Below are 19884 nucleotides of genomic sequence, written 5' to 3' on the forward strand. Positions count from 1 at the left end.
CCACTTGGATATATTCAGTTTACGTATTGAGGATTCTTGTTTTATTTAGCCACCCATATCAAAGGTACCACGGCTATCACAAATGATGAATTGCATATGTCCACATGCATGTTTATTGTAGCTTTTGATGCAGCAGCCATAAGATTTTGGGAAGGCTCCTACTTCACTGTATTTGACTTTGAATCAGCATGATTGATGATAGTTGCCATTTTTCATCAACGGGGCCAGTTTTGAAAGCCTGAAGGACCTATACCTGTACGCTGCTTGGGAAAAGAGAAAGACAAGAAGTGATGGTTAGATCTTTTTGCCATCCTACTCCAAACTGCAATTTGTCCAAGTCAGTCTTTCTGTGTCCTTACTTCATCCTTGATGCCTTCCATCCTCCAGTATTTCCTTTACTTCCCCTTCATTCATCTCACAGCTCTTGCCCAGTCCTTTTTAGTGTTATATAGAGTCTTCAGAAATGTCTGTGACCTGCAGAGAACTGGTTTATGAGGGCACACAAAAAATTATTCTGTCTCAGTCCTTTTACTTTGAAAAAAGTGTGTCTTTTAAGAAAAGGTGGATTTCAGGTACAGCTTTTGCTTTTCAACTTAGTTAGAAGTAAGAAATACAGAGATACCAAAACAACACATGTAAAGATCAACTGAAAGTCCAAATTATTATAGGATAGTGTATAGGAAGGTAGGATCCCGTTCTTATTTCATCTTAAGCAGTTTGCTTGTCTATAAATAAGAATACACAGGTCGGGATACAAGGATTTTTCCCTAGGGGAGAACCGCCAATGTTAAAAAGAAAATATGATATTGAAGCAATAAATCAAGGAGAGAACCCCCAAAATTTATTCTGCCACTATCAACAATGTCAGAAGACATCAGAATCCTGATGGAAAAAGGAAGACATCACTGGATGGAATATTTAGAGCAAATGAAGCCCGGTGCCAAGGGAAATTACAGACTTTTTCAAGAATGTCACCCTCACAGTCATGAAGCTTTAGCCCTTCAGAGAGAAACCTGAAGTTCAAGTAATATATGTACTCAAAGCACTTTAACCCAAGCGTATCAGGTTTTCAGCACCGTGATCATTGGACTACCCCCAAAAAAAGGCTTTTTTATATATGTAATTAGCTTTGTATATACAATCACATGTAATGTATACTATAGAAAAAAAAGAAACAGTTCATACATTTTAGTGAATGCTAATTTATTAAAGATAGGTACAGTCAGGAAGGATCATTATTTATGTTCATTTATATACAAGTGCATATTTCATACTCACCAAGTTCAAATCAAAATTAGACAGAAATGGACAGTCAGAGGCAATTTACCTAACAATAGGGCTGATGGGTAAGGTAAGGAAAGATGGATGCATTAGTGTTATTTGGAAAGACTTTCTGGTTTTTTAATCAGAAAATAACAGTGTGCCTGAAAGCTGTGTGAAATTGAAATGTCCTGTTTCAAGAAATGCACACGTGAATTAAGCTTTAAAGATGTCCACCTTAAACATTATTACTGGGAGACCTCTATTTTTTAGTTAAGGATGCTTCTTTTTGTTCAGAAATTGTACTGTCAGTCTAAAAAGATTACATTTTAAACCCTGTTAAATTATGAGTTAATTTGGCCTACAGATTTTAAAGGTTTTTTTCTATTTTAAGAGAAAATCTTGTTTTCCAAAGAAGTTCCAACTGACTAAACTTTCTACCAGTCCTCTGACTTTGACTTCAGTTGACATCTTTGCTGAAAAGAGAAAAAAGAAATACCATTACAATTTACCTGTCTGGCATAAAGATAAGGCAACCCTTATCATTGCCCTGATTGCTCTGTCTTGGTTTTCAAGGTCATGGTGGGAGAAGAGAGGAAAAAGAAAAAAAAACAACAAAAAAACCAACCATAATTTGACCAACTTGACAGACAAGATTGTTAATGCACAGGCCATCTTCTAGCAATGTGGAAGCTTGTGCAGTGTTTCACAAACATCAAAGCACAGGTGTGTACTGTTTAGCCAGAGACTGAGCCCTGAGCCCCTCCGAAACATTTAGATTAATTTGGACATAGCAAAGATGCTATATAGCCTGCATAACCATTTTCAAACAATGCTATATCCTAAGGAATGGTTGTATATGAGAAAGATAAGTCGTTTCGGGAAAGAATAGAATGAATTGTAACAGTAGTAGTTGACAGGAGGTGAATAAACTTTTGGCAGGCCAGAGATGGCAGGAATTTTTTCCACTAATATTTGTTTTTAAATATTGAATGCTGACTTCGTCCAAATGTTTAAATGTTATATGTTTCAGTGCTAATTGCCAGAGGGAAAAAGATGAAATAAAAACAAGCAATCTCTTGCCATCTTGGAATTCAAAACCTGTGTAGTTGCATGCTGAATAATTTAGTTTCAATTAACTTGGAATTGTATCATGACATATCATAATGACAGCATATAGAAAACTAAACTAAAATAAAACCCTAAGAATCATATTGAGTAGAATTATAAATGTCTTGGGTTGCAAATTCTTAGTTTAAATGTAGATTTTTCTGTAGAAAAATGTACACTTGAAAGAAAAAAATTGAGAAAATCATTCGATTATGTGACAAATTATAATAAAAACACTCTCTTTAGAGAGTAGAAAGTCTGAGATTTGCCTGGATCTGATGGCAAAGCTGAAGAGTTTCACTGGAAGAAGGTGAGATCCTCTGACATCCGGGTAACTTCATCTACTCTTTCTGTTGAATGTATATCATCCACTGTCCAGACATATAGTCGTTTGGCTCTACAGTGAATTTGACATCACCTTACAGCATCAGCTATTTTTACCACCTATTATTTTTACCACCTACTTAGAACACTAATCCTTACAGAGCACCACCCTACCTGTATCGTTACATTGTTTATGGTCCTATGCCAGGAAGAAACATAAAATATGAAGAATTTTCCTAATGGTTTCAAAGGTAAAGGTAGAACGAAAGGCAAGCACTTAACCCTGTACAAATCTGCATAAACCACAGGGAGAACCGTTTCCGTGAGCCACAAAGTGAACCAGGTCATACTATCGGCAAGTAATAACCAGCCTGAATAATTTTATCTGATCTTTAAATGGCTTGCGTTTCTTTTGCTGTTTTCTCCACTGTGACAGCCCGCGGGAGCTCTCAGCACAAGGAGAATGATTGCTAAATGCTGGATCAGTATCACAAAATGTACTTTGCAAGGTTAAAGAAAAACAGAATTAGACCAAGCGCATTTCCCCATCATTCTGTCAGCCGTTGGGACTGAGAATTTATGCAGTGACTGCCTTGAAACCCAATTTGGATTAACAGAAAGAACAAGTGCAGTCCATAAAGAATTTTGTCCTCAGTTAATGATCAAGATTTTGCCAATGACTAAGATCTTTCTTTAAATGCTAACAGTTAAAGATATCTTTGTTGGATTTTACATCAAATCTTTGCCGAAGTGGGAAGGTATCTGAACTTTGTCACTGCTTTTTGGTTCACCTTTAGTATTACCTGCCTGATCCTTTTTGTTATGATTTTATCTTGATGATGAATTTTCTTTTTATATCACATAGAGGATGTGGTAGAGAATTAGTGTCAGCTTACCGTTTAACCTCTTCCTGTCATTCACTCCTATTGCCATTTATTTTCAGACTGCTATTTATCACTGTGATATTTCATTTTGACTTCTAAACTTAAATCACATGTATAATCAAAAATTAAATGTTATATTTTTTAAAGAAAAAAACTTCCAGCATCATCTCTATGACAGGCTGTGAGTGTGGGTCAGTTCCTGAACTCTATTTTGTAGTTAGAAATTGTCAGGAATTCTTTTATGAAAGATTTTTAACAGAAAATGTCAATTTGCTGGAATTTAAACATTCCACAGTTCAAGTTTCAGTGCAAACATAATCAAGAGGAGTTTCTAAACCAAGGACGGGAATTTCTATCTATAATTAGAAAAATAATTAGAGGTACATTGTATTGACAACAGCTAAGGCACACTACAGAACCATGGGAAGTCAAGGTTCAAATCTCTTCATCGATGATTATTCAATTATGTAAACATAAGTTGATCTATTTCTAATAGAGAGCTCAAAACACATGTGACATATGAGCAACCAGACTGAAATCCCCACTTGATTTTGAACTTGACTCTCAAATTCCTGTACCCCTCTGCTACCAAGCAGTCCTGACAAAGTCTACGTAACCATCTCCGCCACTCTCTCACTTGTCTACCTACAGAACGCCCAATATGCAAGCGCGTGTTCCCTTTTACATGAGAAGACAGCTGGACTATAATATATTTCAGTCATAATTAGCAGATATTTCACAGCACTCAAATGACTGTATAAAGTGACAGCCCAAATCATATTCTTTAAATTTCTAGCTCTTCAACATGGGTGCACAAATGGGTTTCTATGAGATAAGGGTTTGGATTTTTAGTACATTAGCTACTCTGTGGAAAATCTTTGTTCACACTTCATACTGTATGTGAGATACTTTTCACCTTCTGCAGCATACGAAACTGCCAATTATTTTTTCTGTAGTCCACAGTCTGGTTTGCTTTAGTATGTTTGTGTGTATTTGCATGGACACACATATGTGTGTACCTATGTATATATTTGTACATATACATGTACATGAGTTTGCGCAAGTATACCAAAAGATGACAGTAAATATTCAGGTTTTCACAGTTTGTATGGTTTCACCATATCTCTTCTCACACAGAGACACGGTGATTACTGCTAGCGTATGGAATGGTGAGTGTTAATTTCTCTATGATGATCCCCATAACCTCAAGGCAGATATAGAGAACACAGCAGTATCGGGGGATGTTGAATGGAATTTTTCTTCTTATAAAGACAGCTATTCCATTTGACCTTGAACAAATAACAGGGTTTCTACAAAGGTCTTTAGCCTGACATCAGCTTTTAACTCTTTTCTGTCTTCTTTGCTGAAACCTCCTCAAAACAGGCAGTGGCTCAAACCTGAAATTTAGTAGAGAGTGCCGCTGAGGACAGTGAACTCCAGGAAGGCTTCTGTCTCAGTGGAATGGATATGATGTTCAATTATCAAGAATTTGAAGTACCATATAGGATGAAGAAGACAGATGCTTCTTCATGCCATTGTGCTCAGTATTCCTCACTTCACATTAAGCTCTGAATAAACGTCTTAAAGCCACCAAAAAAACTTCCAAATTAAAGAGTAACAGTACTGTCAATATTCACTGTCTCGGTGGTCTCTTCTTGTACATTTGATTCTTGCTTTATCTCATGTTCATTCGTAAAAAAAAGGTTGTGGAAAACCAGGCAACAAATCATGCTGCCAAAAAACTTACTGAAATGGGACTCATGTTTTTTTGGTTTTGGTTTGGTGGGTTTTTTTGGTTTTTTTGTTGTTTTTTTTTTTTTTTTTTTTTTTTTAACAATAAGCACCTTAACAGTTTTTTAAGTTGTAAGGAACTTAAAATTCTCCATAACTGCAGAAAAAAGTCTTTCTCTTGTTCATGTTGCTAGTAGTGTCTGTTCACTTTTACACAGGCGTATTATTGGTCCCAGATGTGAATAGATTTATAAAGCTCCCAGCTGCGAATAGATTTAGTTCCCTTCTTTTCTTGTGAGGTTGGGAGGTCACTCCTGAGACAACTTACCATTCTGGTAAAAAGAATAGAGGAACAGGTGTGTGATGTCTCAATTCTAGCTGTCTCAACTTGCATAGAATAAGCTACAAGTAATTTGCCACCAAAAAACCCCAAACCAACAAACAAAAAAAGCCAAAAAAAACTAATAAAAATAACTCTCCAGCCTCTTAGTTAGGGGACTGGGTATGGAGGGTGAATCATAGGATCTGCTCTTCATTTCAATGATAATTTCAATGTAGACAACTTTTTGTTATCTATCTACCCACTGGTCATTTCTGGAGCATGGATCAGAACACAGGTTTCCTCAAGGGAGTGCCCAATTATTAAGTCAGAAACCCATCCTCACCATTATGCTTTCTAACCTGATTAAGCTTTGTATTTTGCTTGCCGAACACAACAGATGAATGACAATGGACTAAGAATCTCTTTCCTCCCTGGGTCCAGTAGCCTGACAGATAGGGAGTTGTTTACAAGTTGGAAAAAGTCAAGCAGAGACTCATTAGTTATCAGAAGAAATAGACGACTTCTGATACACGTAAGGTGAATTTTCTTATCATTCATCAGTGAAGCACAAGAAAGGAAGCCTGTGGTCCCAAGCAAGTAACATCATAACTACCAACTGTGTTTTCACAGTCCTCTGCACTCGGGCACACTGCATGTATCAGATCTGATATCTCTACAATTCCTCAGTCTCCATGATCTCAGTATGTGTTATAGATTTGGAATGACCCTAGGAATAACAAAGCTCTCACAAAGAAAGAGGGATATCATGATTTAGAGGACACCGTATGTGTCCAGGCTTTGTGCAACTCACTAAAACACAGTTCTTTAGGAAAAGAAGCATTGTATTCCTTCTTTAAGGAAATCCAAGTAACAGGACAATAAATTACAGGTAAGATATGTCAAACGATGACAGAGAAATCTGTTCAGCTTTTGCAGATATTCTATAGACTCTCCTTGGAGTTTTGAGAGGTGGGGGATACCCTCTGTTGTTCGTTTCATTGGCCAGTTCAGTCCGAACCATGCCACCAACTTCCTCATACTAGCAGTGATGATTTAATTAGAGACAATTTCATTTGTCATAGAAAAAATATTTAATTTCTTATTTACGCGCTATCACCTCTGACCCTCTCACTTTACATTTGAGGATCAGAAAACAGTAAAAGAGCACCAATGTCCTTTGTGCCTCACTGGTTCTGTCTTGCTTTGAAATTCCTGCCCAGTTTACATGGTATGAACTTGTGGATCTCTGTTGATTTAGGAGAAATTATAACTGTTTACACCAATGCCGAATACCTCTGACAGAAGTAAGTGAAATGCTGCTTACGATACACATTTGTCATGTTATTTCCAAACTTTTCTATTCCCCTTCAAACCAACCGCAAAGATATTTTCAAAGCCTATTTTCCCCTAAGTGCACATTTACTTTCAAAGTATCTACATCAAACACAGTCTTCATAAGCATTTTCAAATGTGTTCACTCAGCATGAAAGAAGCAGAGAATCTCTTAAGAAGTAAACCGTAAAAAATCACCACATGCATCTCAGGTAGGTTGTCCTTTTTAAAAGGAGGTAAAGGACAAGAAATTTCAGCCTGCTTGAGTCTTCCAAGTAAAAACACATCGTAGTGTTGTTCAACTTGAAGACAATTAAGTGAAGGGAATAAATGATGTTTGGATGAAGCTTGTCATCAGTTGGGCCAAATCTTTTTGGAATTGTGCCTTTGTCACCACATTTTAAGTGTATTAGAAGATAAATTTGAATGTAGAGGCCTTCTCAGACAACAGCTGAATAGCCATCTCTCAGACCTCCATTAATCCCGTCAGTTATTGCCCGTCCATCCCTTCAGGAAAAAAAATTGGAAGGGTTGCTGCAGTCCTCACTGTGTTTAGACAGAGTAAACCCCTCACCTTCTCTGATATATTTTAACATATATACCTCACTAAACATTGTCAACACAAAACGTTCAAATTTATAAAGAATCTTTCTGTTCCTCCTATCTGCAAGACAGAGGGATGAGTACATAGTAAGCATCATTTGATAAAGTCACCTGAAGTACAAAAAGATCTGTAAGTAAACAGGATGGCATTTAAAACAGAGGCACCTATGTCAGAGACCTGCTTGGATAAATTTGGTAATGTAAATAGGGTTTGTTGCTTGTTTTATTCCATGCACACTTTTCCATTTAAAATGTTGAAATTATGAAGAAATGTATAGGCAATACAGATTTTTTTATGAAAAAAAAAAATCAGTACTTCATTCCTTTCAACATGAATTGGTACCATTGTAGTGCTGTTTAAAGAATCTCTCAATGTTTGTAATAGTTTGAGATTAAGACGTTTGATAAAAGCTTATGTGAGGATTAACGATAAAATGTAGTCTGCTGTCTATCATGTTTGTTTTCTATCATTCACCATCTTACAATGGAAGCCAAGCAAAAGTCTCCAAAGCTAGGGATTATCAGAGTGCAAAAATTGCCTGGGACCTACAGAGTGACAAAGTTTTTATCACTTGTAGATTTGTAGGTTTATTCCAATAGAAGGAATGTCAGCTTTTTTTTTTTTTTGGAAGCCAACATTTATTAACCCCTTCATCAGGAGGAGCTGCTTATCTCCTACAGATCAAGGCAAGGCTGGGTAAAAAAGCAGTACTGTTCAGAAGATCTTTTTCAAAATATATATTTGATTATTTGGGGACCAGAAAGATGAAAAGACACTGTGAGGCATTTTGATATTTTGATTTGGTTTCTTCAGCATAGAGCCCCCATATCCAAATCTCTGTTTTAGCTGACCTGATGAAAAGTTTTGTTAGTGGACAGTTTCTTATCCAGTCTTGATACAGGCCTGATACAAATTCCCAGAAAAAAGTCAGGTGATAAGGCAGAGACAACATTGAACTAATGGACAAAATCATAGAAAAAAGCTCCTCCACTGTAAAGGGTGAATTTATGGGGTTAATAATTAGTGATCTTTTTATGCTACAAGTGAGAGACAAAGACGAAAACACTTTCTCAGTACTATTCTAGCTGGTGAGGATGCTGAAATATTTCATAAGCGGTTCATAGATACTGAGCCATCTTTGCTATTATATTAAAGCATTCAGTGAGGGGCTACTTGAATTCATGTGCCTACATCCCTCTAACAGAAATGGTAAGTAAAAAACTTCCTGATGGAGGTGTCCTTAGGCTTTTGATCCAGTGAAGATGGAGTTATTAACTTTCAGGGTCTGCAGCAAGGTTGGCATATTTCCCCCTGGTCTTCTAAAAGACCGAACTATATATGTCCTAGGAAATAACTGAATCTGTTCATTCATTAAAGAAAACTAAACCCAAACAAATATAAATTAAATATATGATACAATTTTCTGTAGATGTAAATAGAAGTTCCACATCTAAGAAACACCAAGCAAAAGCTTCCAGATAGACTATCTGAATATTACAGCGTTTATAACCTCAGGTTTAGCTCAGGTGAGCTAAATTGGGACAGGAGATACTATCCTCTGTGATATTCCTGAGTCTTTCAACTGTTCAGAAGCACTTCTTTGAATTTATCTTACTTGCTTACCAAGATGATGAAGCAGACTCCCCAGCACCTGAGAGGTGAAGTGGTTGAGAAGCTCCAGGCTGATGTGGAGCTGTAAATTTCCACTCTCCAAGCAGCCTGGTGAAGCCGAGGTAAAATCTTACTTTCAGCTTTGTGAGCAGGCAGAGTTTAACAAAGTCTCCTGTGAAAGGAGGAGCTTTCCAAGCTTTTGTCCTAGGTATATGCTATTTTCCTCTAGAAATTATTGTGGCCTAGGATTACGAGTCTATCCTACGTTTAGGTAGCAGACTGGAAGATGACTACCATTAGGAAGACTAGCTAATAAGGAAGTGAAAAAACAAACAAACAAACAAAAAAACACTGGTGTGTTTGTCTTCTAGAATTCCTGATATGTATGTATTCTCTTGTGGTGCCAAGCACGATGGTAGTATGCATCTTGTTTTGCTTAGTGCAGAAGGAGGTGAGATTAAGAAAGATTCTCCAGAATATATAAGGTTCTGGAGTGCAAGAACCACAAAGTAAAAGACACATCTGCTGTTTCATTTTTGTTTCATTTAATCTAAACTTGTATTTATTTTTGTTATATTTTGCTTGTGTTTAGCACATGTCTTATTCTTGTTTTACATCTAAACCACTCCATCGTAAATCTGAAAACTACACAACTGTACTAGTACCCATCACCCTGCAAGAATAAGAAATTTCACTGATCTAAAAATGACTCATGCCAAGATATTCTGGATTAGCAATATGTTCTAGGAATCAATATTACCTCATGACTGTGTTCTTTTAATACGACACTAATTTTCTCACAATTCTACTAAACACTTCAATTTCACTTTTAAAGTACCTTATTGCCACAAATGTTGAATTTTTACATGTTTAGAGGTCATATTAAAGACATCCATGTGTTTTACAGGTCTACGCTTTTTATGTGGTTGCCTCTCAGTTACTTGTCACAATGACATAACAGAACATTTAAGAATTATACCATGATATAGGAATACTATTCTGTATGCCTAAACCAGCATTGTTAGAAAGCACAATTATTGGTCTGGGATCATCTCAATAAATCGTTTTGGAGCTGCAAAAAGTCAAAACTGTAGCCACTGTGCTGCATTTTTGATAACTTGCAAAATTTCTGCCTTCTTGCACACAGAAAGTACGGAGTCATGGGGCATGCTGGTATCTTAGAAGACAGCAATGTACCGCATGGACAATATATGCATCAGCTGGTAAGCAAACCGACAGGTTTTTCGCAGCACAACTATAATGTGATTTGAAATTCAGAAAATCTGTTCGTGATTCAAAGCTTTGAGGTCAGCCAGTACTTACACTGCCTCAAAATTGTACTGTCTGTCTCTCCTGCTGTGGTCCTTTGAAATACTGCAAGCATTAATCAAAAGTCAATTGTGTGTTTTAATCAGATTTCATGGAGAGTACGTTGTAGGTGCAGGGGTTGTGAATTACCTTGCAAAATGGAAATGTTAGGTGTAATTTGATCACTATAAATGAGAAAACAGCAATTATTAAAAGTGAATAAAACTTTACTGTGGTAAATCAAGAATGAGTTGAAAGGTCAGTACAATGACTATTGTAACTGAACCACATAAGTAGTAATAAAATACTACTTTACTTCAAATGAAAAATACAGTTGATAAAAACTGAAAAATAGTTGATAAAAACTGCTGCTACCACTGAAAAGAATAGAAGACCATCTACTGATTTCAATGGAGCCAGAAAATTCTTTAATGAATTGGATATTTCTACAATGCAAAATCACACTCACTCTTAAATACGATCCATAAAGTGAAGACTTACTTCTGAATTAAGCCTACAATAAGCTATTTCCTGGGCTGATACATAAAGATCCCAAATTCAGAATTAGTTACTAAATTATTTTGTTAGTAACAGCAGGACAGAATCTCCAAACAAAAGTATAAAATACCAGCAACTCCCCAAATTTGGTTTTTAATTTAATTTAGGGCTTTTCCTTACTTTGAGTAAAACTTCAACTAGTTCTTGATACGTGAAAATTGTCACATCGTGTACTGAAATGTTGTCACAGCTGTTGTCAGTGTCCCAGCTCCCAAGACATTTTGTTGTTATCCTTTCTCTTTTAAGTCAGACAACTGCTGCCTGTGGAGAAGGGGTGGGAACATGCACTATAAGCATGACAAAATTTTGCAGTTCTCATTTTAGCTGGCTGGTACCACAGCTGTGAGAAAGAGTAATATGGGAAGAGTGCCTATTAATACAGTCAATAGGAATTGTGTGCAGATGGGGTATGGTTAACACAGACTGTGATCTCTCATAAATCTAGTTGCAACTCCTAAACTGGGCTGCATTTTCACATGGAAAGAGAAGACGCTTTACTTTTCATGCCTCCCATCACCAGTTACCTCATCGGAATAGCTAGAGCTTCTGGCTGATCAAGTTGCAATAAATTTTAGCAAACAGAAAACAAATTATTTCTACTTAATTTCATCCAGGAGAGGTTATGAATAGGGTTTTTTTTCTACAACTTCCAGCCGTAAAAAAATTGAAACTCTTTTTATTTAAGAAGACTGCACTTATTATTTATAATTGCTCTTCTTGAATTGTGAAACTGGAAGTACACTGCGGAAGCTGAAAATAAAACCATAGCTGGTTGTGCAAATCGCAGAAACGGAAATTACTTCCCCTTCTGCATCCACTTTTAAGGAACATTCTTAGAAGTGAATTATTGAAAAATGATTGTTCTTTAAGAGGATATAAAAGCTGATTTTAGCAGCTTTGAGTTGTTCTCGAATAACCTATTCTAAAACAAGCTTGTCAATGCAGAAAAAAAAATAGAGAAGATATGTGTTTCTTATTTGTAATAGTGCTGAAGTGCAAAGAACATGGGATAATAGCTTCACTGTAGATCTGGTGACAAATTTTGTGACACCTCAGTGGCTAACCTATGGTGCTTCAAGATTTTGAAAATTTATCATCACATGCTTATAGATAGATATAGATATAGATATAGATATAGATATGGATATATAGATAGATATAGATATAGATATAGATATAGATATAGATATAGATATAGATATAGATATAGATTAGATATAGATATAGATATAGATATAGATATAGATATAGATATAGATATAGATATAGATATAGATATAGATATAGATATAGATATAGATACAGATACAGGTACTGTTTTAGATATTGATACTGATTTCCTGGTGCCACTCTATTTTCCATTTAAAAACAAAACAAAGCACACAATAATGAATAAAATAGACTTACCTACAAAAAGAGTCATACACCATCTTTAACTTCCATCTCTGCTCTTGAATATTTCCCTCTCAAACCAATCCACCACCACTTTTTTTTTTTCCCCACTTTAAGGCAATATGTTTATTTTTATTATTTACACTTATCATATTAATAATGAATATTTCATTATTTTATTATTCTTTATATATTATATATTTATATAGCAATATACAAAAAAATTAAAATGCAACATATTTATTTTAGTAAAAAAATGGTTCATATTAAAGTGGCACTCCTGAGGTAGCATGAACTTTCAGTATAGACAATACTGAAAATCAGAGAATCTTATCTTCCTAAATATATTGCATGTTTTCCTCTGCATGGTTATTTCTACCTGTTCAACTTCTGATTGACGGGGTTATGCACAGTTCAGAAACAAGCAGTCTCGTTAATGGCAGCAACTGAAGGCAAGACTGTTCTCACAGTTTTCTCTAGGATCTGCATGAAATGTAGAATGCGATGAAATGCAACGTTGCATTTGTTCCAGATGTGAATTTTTATACAGCAAGGCTATTGTTTGATGATTTTTTTTACCTCCTTTTTTTTGCCATTCACCAAGTAGTAACCTTCTCAGCTCTCCACCTAAGCTGTAAAATTTATGTCAACAAATTCAGTTCATACATAGATAGCAAATCTGATAAACGTTCCAGAGGTGAGCAGAACCAAAATAGAATGTGTGCATAAACAGCACAGAACTAACCATCCAGAAGCGAAAGAGGAGGATAAATAAATAAATAAATAAATAAAATTAAGAATTGTAACCTTACTGACATGTCATATTTTAGGGAGTGAAAACTTTCCTGACTGACCCAAACCCAAAAGTGACTTGTAATACTTTGGAAAATGAAATCACTGAATTTGGATAATTATGATTCGAAGGCCTGTTTCCCATTCTTCAAATTAAAGTATGTCATTTGAGAAAATGTGTGTTAGTCCTGAAATCTTTAAGAAATTTAGCATAACTGATGACTTATTTTTCAACATCTTCTGAGAGGGTTGGCCTGTTACTCTTTTCTGTTTCTCTTGTTAAAACCAAATGTAACACACATACAAAGCATCAAAACATTTATGTCCTGCTGCAAGCATAATGTAAAAAACATATTTAATGCTTTTCATTATTTGTACATGTCTTTTTGAAACGCATATGCTTGTGCCCACTTATGCTCCTACTGAAGTTATAAGAAGGTATACACCAGAAAGAAAGGTCAGAACTGAGCATTTTAAAAAGCATCACACAATAAACAACAGAGTAAACACTGTTGGATTTGTTCTTATATGAAATGAACTATCAGGTACGCATTTCAAGTTTCATATTTAGACAGCCAAGCCGTGGAACTCATTACCTATTGCAACAAAAAGGGATACAGAAAAATTGCACATTCAAGTTTTTTTCTGTGATGCCAAGGCCAGGAGGCTCAGGCTGGATTGCTCATCTTTGTACCCATCCCATTAACATAGGGGGGATAGACTGAGTGTGCCAGATGTATTTCCAGTCCTGTTAGTAAGGATTATTCTCATTTATCTAAAACCAAACAATTTCTTCAGTTGACTAATGAAGTGATAATCACAAACATGTTTTACAGCTTACTCGTAAGTAGACAGTCATTACTCAAGAGAATTTTTGCATTAAACAGGTCATGATCTTAGCACAGAACTTCATTTGACCTGAAAACGAGACCAAAAGTTATGTCTCAACATGAACTTCTGCAACTTAGAGTCTTTCCCTAACAAAGACTTAGAGTGGAAATGCAGTTTCACAGAGTTTCATGGTTAAGAAACATTTATGTGAGGAAATACATCTAGGTCTCTACTATCCTAAGCTAGCAAAATGACCTTGCAGAGGAGAGACTTTGCTTGAAACCAAGACGTCTCAAAGTAGCGACATCCCTGTGTACTTTAATTCATTAGTTACATGCCCACAGCAGCAAATTAAACATGTAATACCTCTCTAAGTTCCTTGCTTCTTAGACACTAATCTATTACTGGAAACATTACAAGGTGGAAATACCCTTAGAGTTTCTAACCGTTTACCTCTGATAGTGCAGACTTGTTTTTTACTGTTATCTTAAAATATTCAAATCCTTCTAAGACCCGTTATAAACACTTCCAAATGCCAAGTGATACAAAACAACTTTTATTAGTATATGTGGCACTATCTAAATAGGTATCAAAGGGAAAAAAATGGAAGAGGAGGAGACATAAAGCAAAAAAAAAGTACTCTTTATGTTTAGTCGACAACATAGGTTAGACTATGCCTCTGCATTCCAGCAAGTCTAATATGTCGTAAAGGTCACATTGGTGTTTCCTGTTGCTTTGCATCAAACAAAAACTGTACCTTAAAGATCAGTTTTAAAAATAATGGATTGACAGTAGTCCTATAAATCTGGCTTGGTGCTATAAAACAATAGTAATGAACAATATTATATTTCTACAAATATTGTTTCTTGCATATCTGATCTTATTTAAATTCAAAACTTTGCATGGGTACAGAAGTGATCTCTAAACCCTGAGAAACTCCAGCTTTTCTCCTACTGATGATTTTATCCTGATACTTTCCATAGTACAATGTAGGGAGTCCAGACCACTGGGAGCAGAGAGGTCCAAGCAGAGAAGCCTGTCAATCAGCTTTGGTGCACGAGCCATTTAGGACAGATCTGTATTTGAGTTTATAAAGCTAGCTGATTAGCTTGCACGTCATCAATAAAGGGCATGGGTCTCACCAGCAATATACAGACAGATAAATTACACTTTTTTCAGCATTATTTTTTACAGCTTGAGATGAACTAATGATCCTCTATTGGAAAAAATGCCTAATTTTGAGGAAGCAATGATGACCTTTTTCATCTCTTTTCCACTTCTACTTTCTCATTCTTGCCAATGTTCTGTTGATTTGGTTTGAGTAGAATGCTAGAAGTATAAACAGAGGAAAAGTAATGATAAACAAAGACACAACATGAACCTCCGGGAATCCATTTGCTCTGATTCCTTATGGCCATTCTCCAAGGTACCAAGCAGGAAAAAAATCTGTCTTCAGAAAGACAGACCTAAGAGATGATTAGAAAAATATCAGTAAGGGGGTGAAGAAGGAATTCTTCAGTGTCTACAAATGTCCTTTAAAGTTCTTGTCTTCAGGTTACACAGCAGGAAAAGTAAAATCAAGCAATGTAATAGAGAGTGATAGTCTCACAATGGCATTGTGTCATTTCTTTCAAGTAACATTATGAGCCATAACATGCTGTGTCGTTTACATACAGGTATTCTGGTTTGCTGCTTGGCTTTTTCTGGTTGCTTTGTTATCCATTGTTTGGATCTGGTTTCTTATATTACATAGATCCCGGCAACATCACTGGCAGAGTCCCTGTTTCTCTGTCTGTCATCAAACATGTGCTGAGAGACATGTCAGAGGTACAAATTTTAAAGACCTTTCTAAAGCATAGGCAAATATATTTGGATTTCCAATGAAAATTAAAGAAAATATTTAATATGAAAAAAAGAGCTGAAATTGCAAGAAGTGTAGAAAGGTTTGGCATGTTCTTCTCAAGATGGTGAATTTTATTACTTCCAAACTTCTTCAGTTTAATGAGAATAATGCGTGATCTAAACTGAAATACAGTATTATCAACAAAACCAAGGTGAATAAAATATTAAAGAAGAAAACGCAAAATGTATAGTCAGCAAACTTTTTAGCTGGAAGGGAGGGACGTTGGGGGATCAAAAAACTGTGGCCCAGTTGATTGGCAAGGTGACCTTCGGCAGTCAATAATGCACTTTGGTTTCCCACTAGTAACCTTGATTTCAGTCAATGTGTATTATACATGCACACAAACAGAATAACAGTAATGATTTGAACCAAGTTTGCTTAAAGTGTTACTATCTTTGTCATTTGTATTGGAAATCTATATTATTGTCCCGACAATGTCAAACATTAAAGACTGATTATTATTCTATTTTTACACAGACCCAAACCTGTTGTTTCAACATCACGTGGAGAAGAATAGTTTATGTATGTTCTGTATTCACTTAGATCGTTATAGATAAAATCTACTTATGGAAATGTTTTCTTGTCATCTTTAGCTTTTTCCTGCTGAGAAACACTAAGCACATAATAAGTTGACACAGCATTTTGCATTCTCATAAATCATTACGTATTCCTAAATATGAGAAAATTCCTCATACAGAAACTAATCTGCACTTAGAAATGGCCGTGAGCCTGGACCGACCTTCTAGGCAAACAGCTGTATCAAGCAAGGTCTTTCCCAATAGGAGATAACACGTATGCGTGAATTCACTTCACGGTCAGCTACCCAATTTCACATAAATATACAAGAAAAATATTCTTAATCTGGCGATTTTTTGCCTTCTCTAGGATTAGAGGCAAAATTGGGTGGTGAAACTGCACTAAGCAACTTCTCACACAGGTCATATTGTGAGGGATGGATTCAGGAGGTGAACATTAAATGCTCAAGCAAAATATTGCCTGATTTAAGGATTAAAGTATCTCCTTTGCAGAAGACCTTATCTTTCCCTGTGAATAAGGAACCGCTAATGAGAGAGAGGCCTGATCGCCTCTTTTAAGATAGGTTACATGTGCACAGGTATGAAAGCACAGATAAATCCCTATCTAATGTGTCATTTGAGTGCTTCCTTTACACCTGACAAAAGATTTAGGGAACTTGACTGCCAGCAATATTTTCTAAACACTAAATACAGCAATGAATCATTATTTAAAGTTGATGAATCTTTTTAGGAACAGATACCAAAAAGACCAAGATACTAAGACCAAAAAATCTGAAAAATTTTTGCATAGGAAAGTGACAAGTTACAGTAGTTTACAAAAATATTAAATCATGAAAATTTTATTGTCACAATAATTACTATTCCCCTTGTAAACACTTTTACACACAAACGCGCCTTCTATCACCTGCCATGACCTAGACTCCCATTATGTTCGTATTTGTGCAATGCCAGAGGCAATAAAATGAAGCCTGCCCTAAAATCCTTACTGCCTTCCTTCACGTTATCTGAATTGACCATTCACCTCTATTAACTGCAAGGTCCTTGGTATATGTTATTTTCATTGGTATACTGTTTACATGAGCAAACTTAAGTTAATAATGACTTGTCTGGGAGAAGACATGTGAAGCAAAGAAGTAGTATATGAAATGACAGAAGCTGTCAAAGAAATAGACTTTACTTCTTTAAACATGACTAAAGAAGGAATAACTCTCCTTCTGCTGTGATCTTATGTAGTCTGTTTTCTAAATCCCAGTGCAAGACCCCCAAAACAGGAAAAGAAAAGTAGCCTAAATCACTTACAGTAGGTGTTTTCTTGTGTGCTCTTTATCGGCACCTTCCTTTTTGTAAAGCCTAAGCAATAAACTGTCTTTTTAAAAACTTCTGATGTGGTAAAGAATTGGGACAAACTACTTAAAATTACTGAGTACTGAAAAGATGTTTGCAGGCCCCTGATAATCTGCCTTTATTGAGAGGGTGCCTGTTGCTATAATCACACAAGTCCTTCAGCAGTTTGCTGCTTGGCATTTTTCTGGTCTTTGACTGCAGGCAAAAGGGACGTTAAATGGCAGGTTAATGATCTTTTGCTGCCATATTTCCCTGTGGTATATTATGTTGTTGTTAATATTGATATGATAGGAGAGGCACATGATGGTAGCCACTAACTATGCAGTGCTGGTTTCAAACATATATCTTTAAGTTCTCATTAACCAAAAAAACCCCGAACAAACACAAACCTGTTTCATTTCATCTAGTATATTCCTTTGAGTTTTTGAGTACTTCTTATGAATGAAAATTTACTAAAATATTGGATTTGACAGAATCTTGACACTTTCATATTAAATCCTTGAACACAGCTCCAGTGGGAGGAAAATTAAGAAATTTTAACTAATACTAAAGATCATTTCTCCCTGCAACCCAGACATCACGCCTGAAAGGGATGCCTCCTCCACACCGCTACTTCCTCTGCCCTCTACATGAATCATGTTAAGTCCTTTGCATCTAAACTAGACCCTGCAATAGGGGAGAGGGCGAAAGTTGACATGGACAAGTTGATTTCCATGGAAAAACTCTTGAAGTCAGTTTTGTCACCTTTTTTATATAGAAACTAGATCTTTTTTTCTTTTAGAGAAAATATGCAATATTTTAAATTGGCAATGGTGGAGTACCTCAAGGTTTTTTAACTCAATTGTCTCATGTCTGTGCTGTCCTCAACTTACCAGCCTCTTGTGCAAAATTCAATTGATTATACCAGTCTTATGCTACAGTTTGTGGCCATGGGTCACTATGAGAGATTATGAGCCAAATTTGCTATAAACAAGGATGGTTGTACTACAAAAGTTCCTATTCATGGTCCATGATAAGCGATACAGTGTCTACTTGGAGCCCGGTTATAAGGTGAGATGAACAAGAAACTAGTGATCTAAAACTCCTCCTGAGGCACCATCACCATCACAAACATATAGAAATATTTCATATTTTAAACATCCTACTTAACCCTGGGGGAATACCAAGAGAAAAGAAAAAAAAGCTATTTTACAGACAGAAAGCAATTCTGTGTGCGTGTCTGAAACATGTGATTTTTCCATTGGGGAAAAAACCCAAAACAAACAAAAAATCCCCCCTGGAGTTTCCTGTAAGCCTGAAAATGTAATGCATTTGTCTTATCAGAAAGCCAGAGGTCAAAACAGTGTGAGCAAAGTGCCGCAAGAATCAAACATTTCCTTCAGGTATCCTTGGGAACAGACGGTGGCTACAGCAGCTCTGCTCACCTCTCCATAGGCAACAGTATGGGAGGGAAAGCGACGGGGAAACGGGCTGCCTCAAATCCTTCCAGGTAGCAAATGGGAATAAAAGGAAAGGGATTAGAAATCAGACTAGTTAATTAGTGATATTTTCACTACATGTAAATTAAGGTGGTTCTCACAGACAGAGGAAAGACAGTTCCACAGTGCAGATTAACCAATATTCAACTTCATTACACATGCGTCTTTGTGTTTTCAAGTGTTTATAAGACGAAGTCTGAAAGTTTATAACTGTGTGCTAAAAAAAACCACACAGACACAATTCAGTGCAGAACTTGCCTGATTTTGGTTATTTTCTTTACATCTAAATGAGAGAATCCATGGAAAGACGTTCTGGGAGGACAAGATGATCATGGAAATGCATGTTTGTTCTGTGATATTTATCAAACACAATATTTATACCCCCAGACAATTTTATACACAGAATGGCTTCTAAAAGGAGCCATTTCAGAAAAACTCTGCTGTAACAAAAGACACTAATTAATCTATGTAAAATACTTTTCTCATATGGATCCTTTCATCTACTCCGGTGGCAGGGATCCAGTTGCCCCCTCATGGCTACCCTCCCAGGAATGCTATAGTCCA

This window comes from Larus michahellis, chromosome 2, assembly GCF_964199755.1.
Source record: "Larus michahellis chromosome 2, bLarMic1.1, whole genome shotgun sequence".
NCBI lineage: Eukaryota > Metazoa > Chordata > Aves > Charadriiformes > Laridae > Larus > Larus michahellis.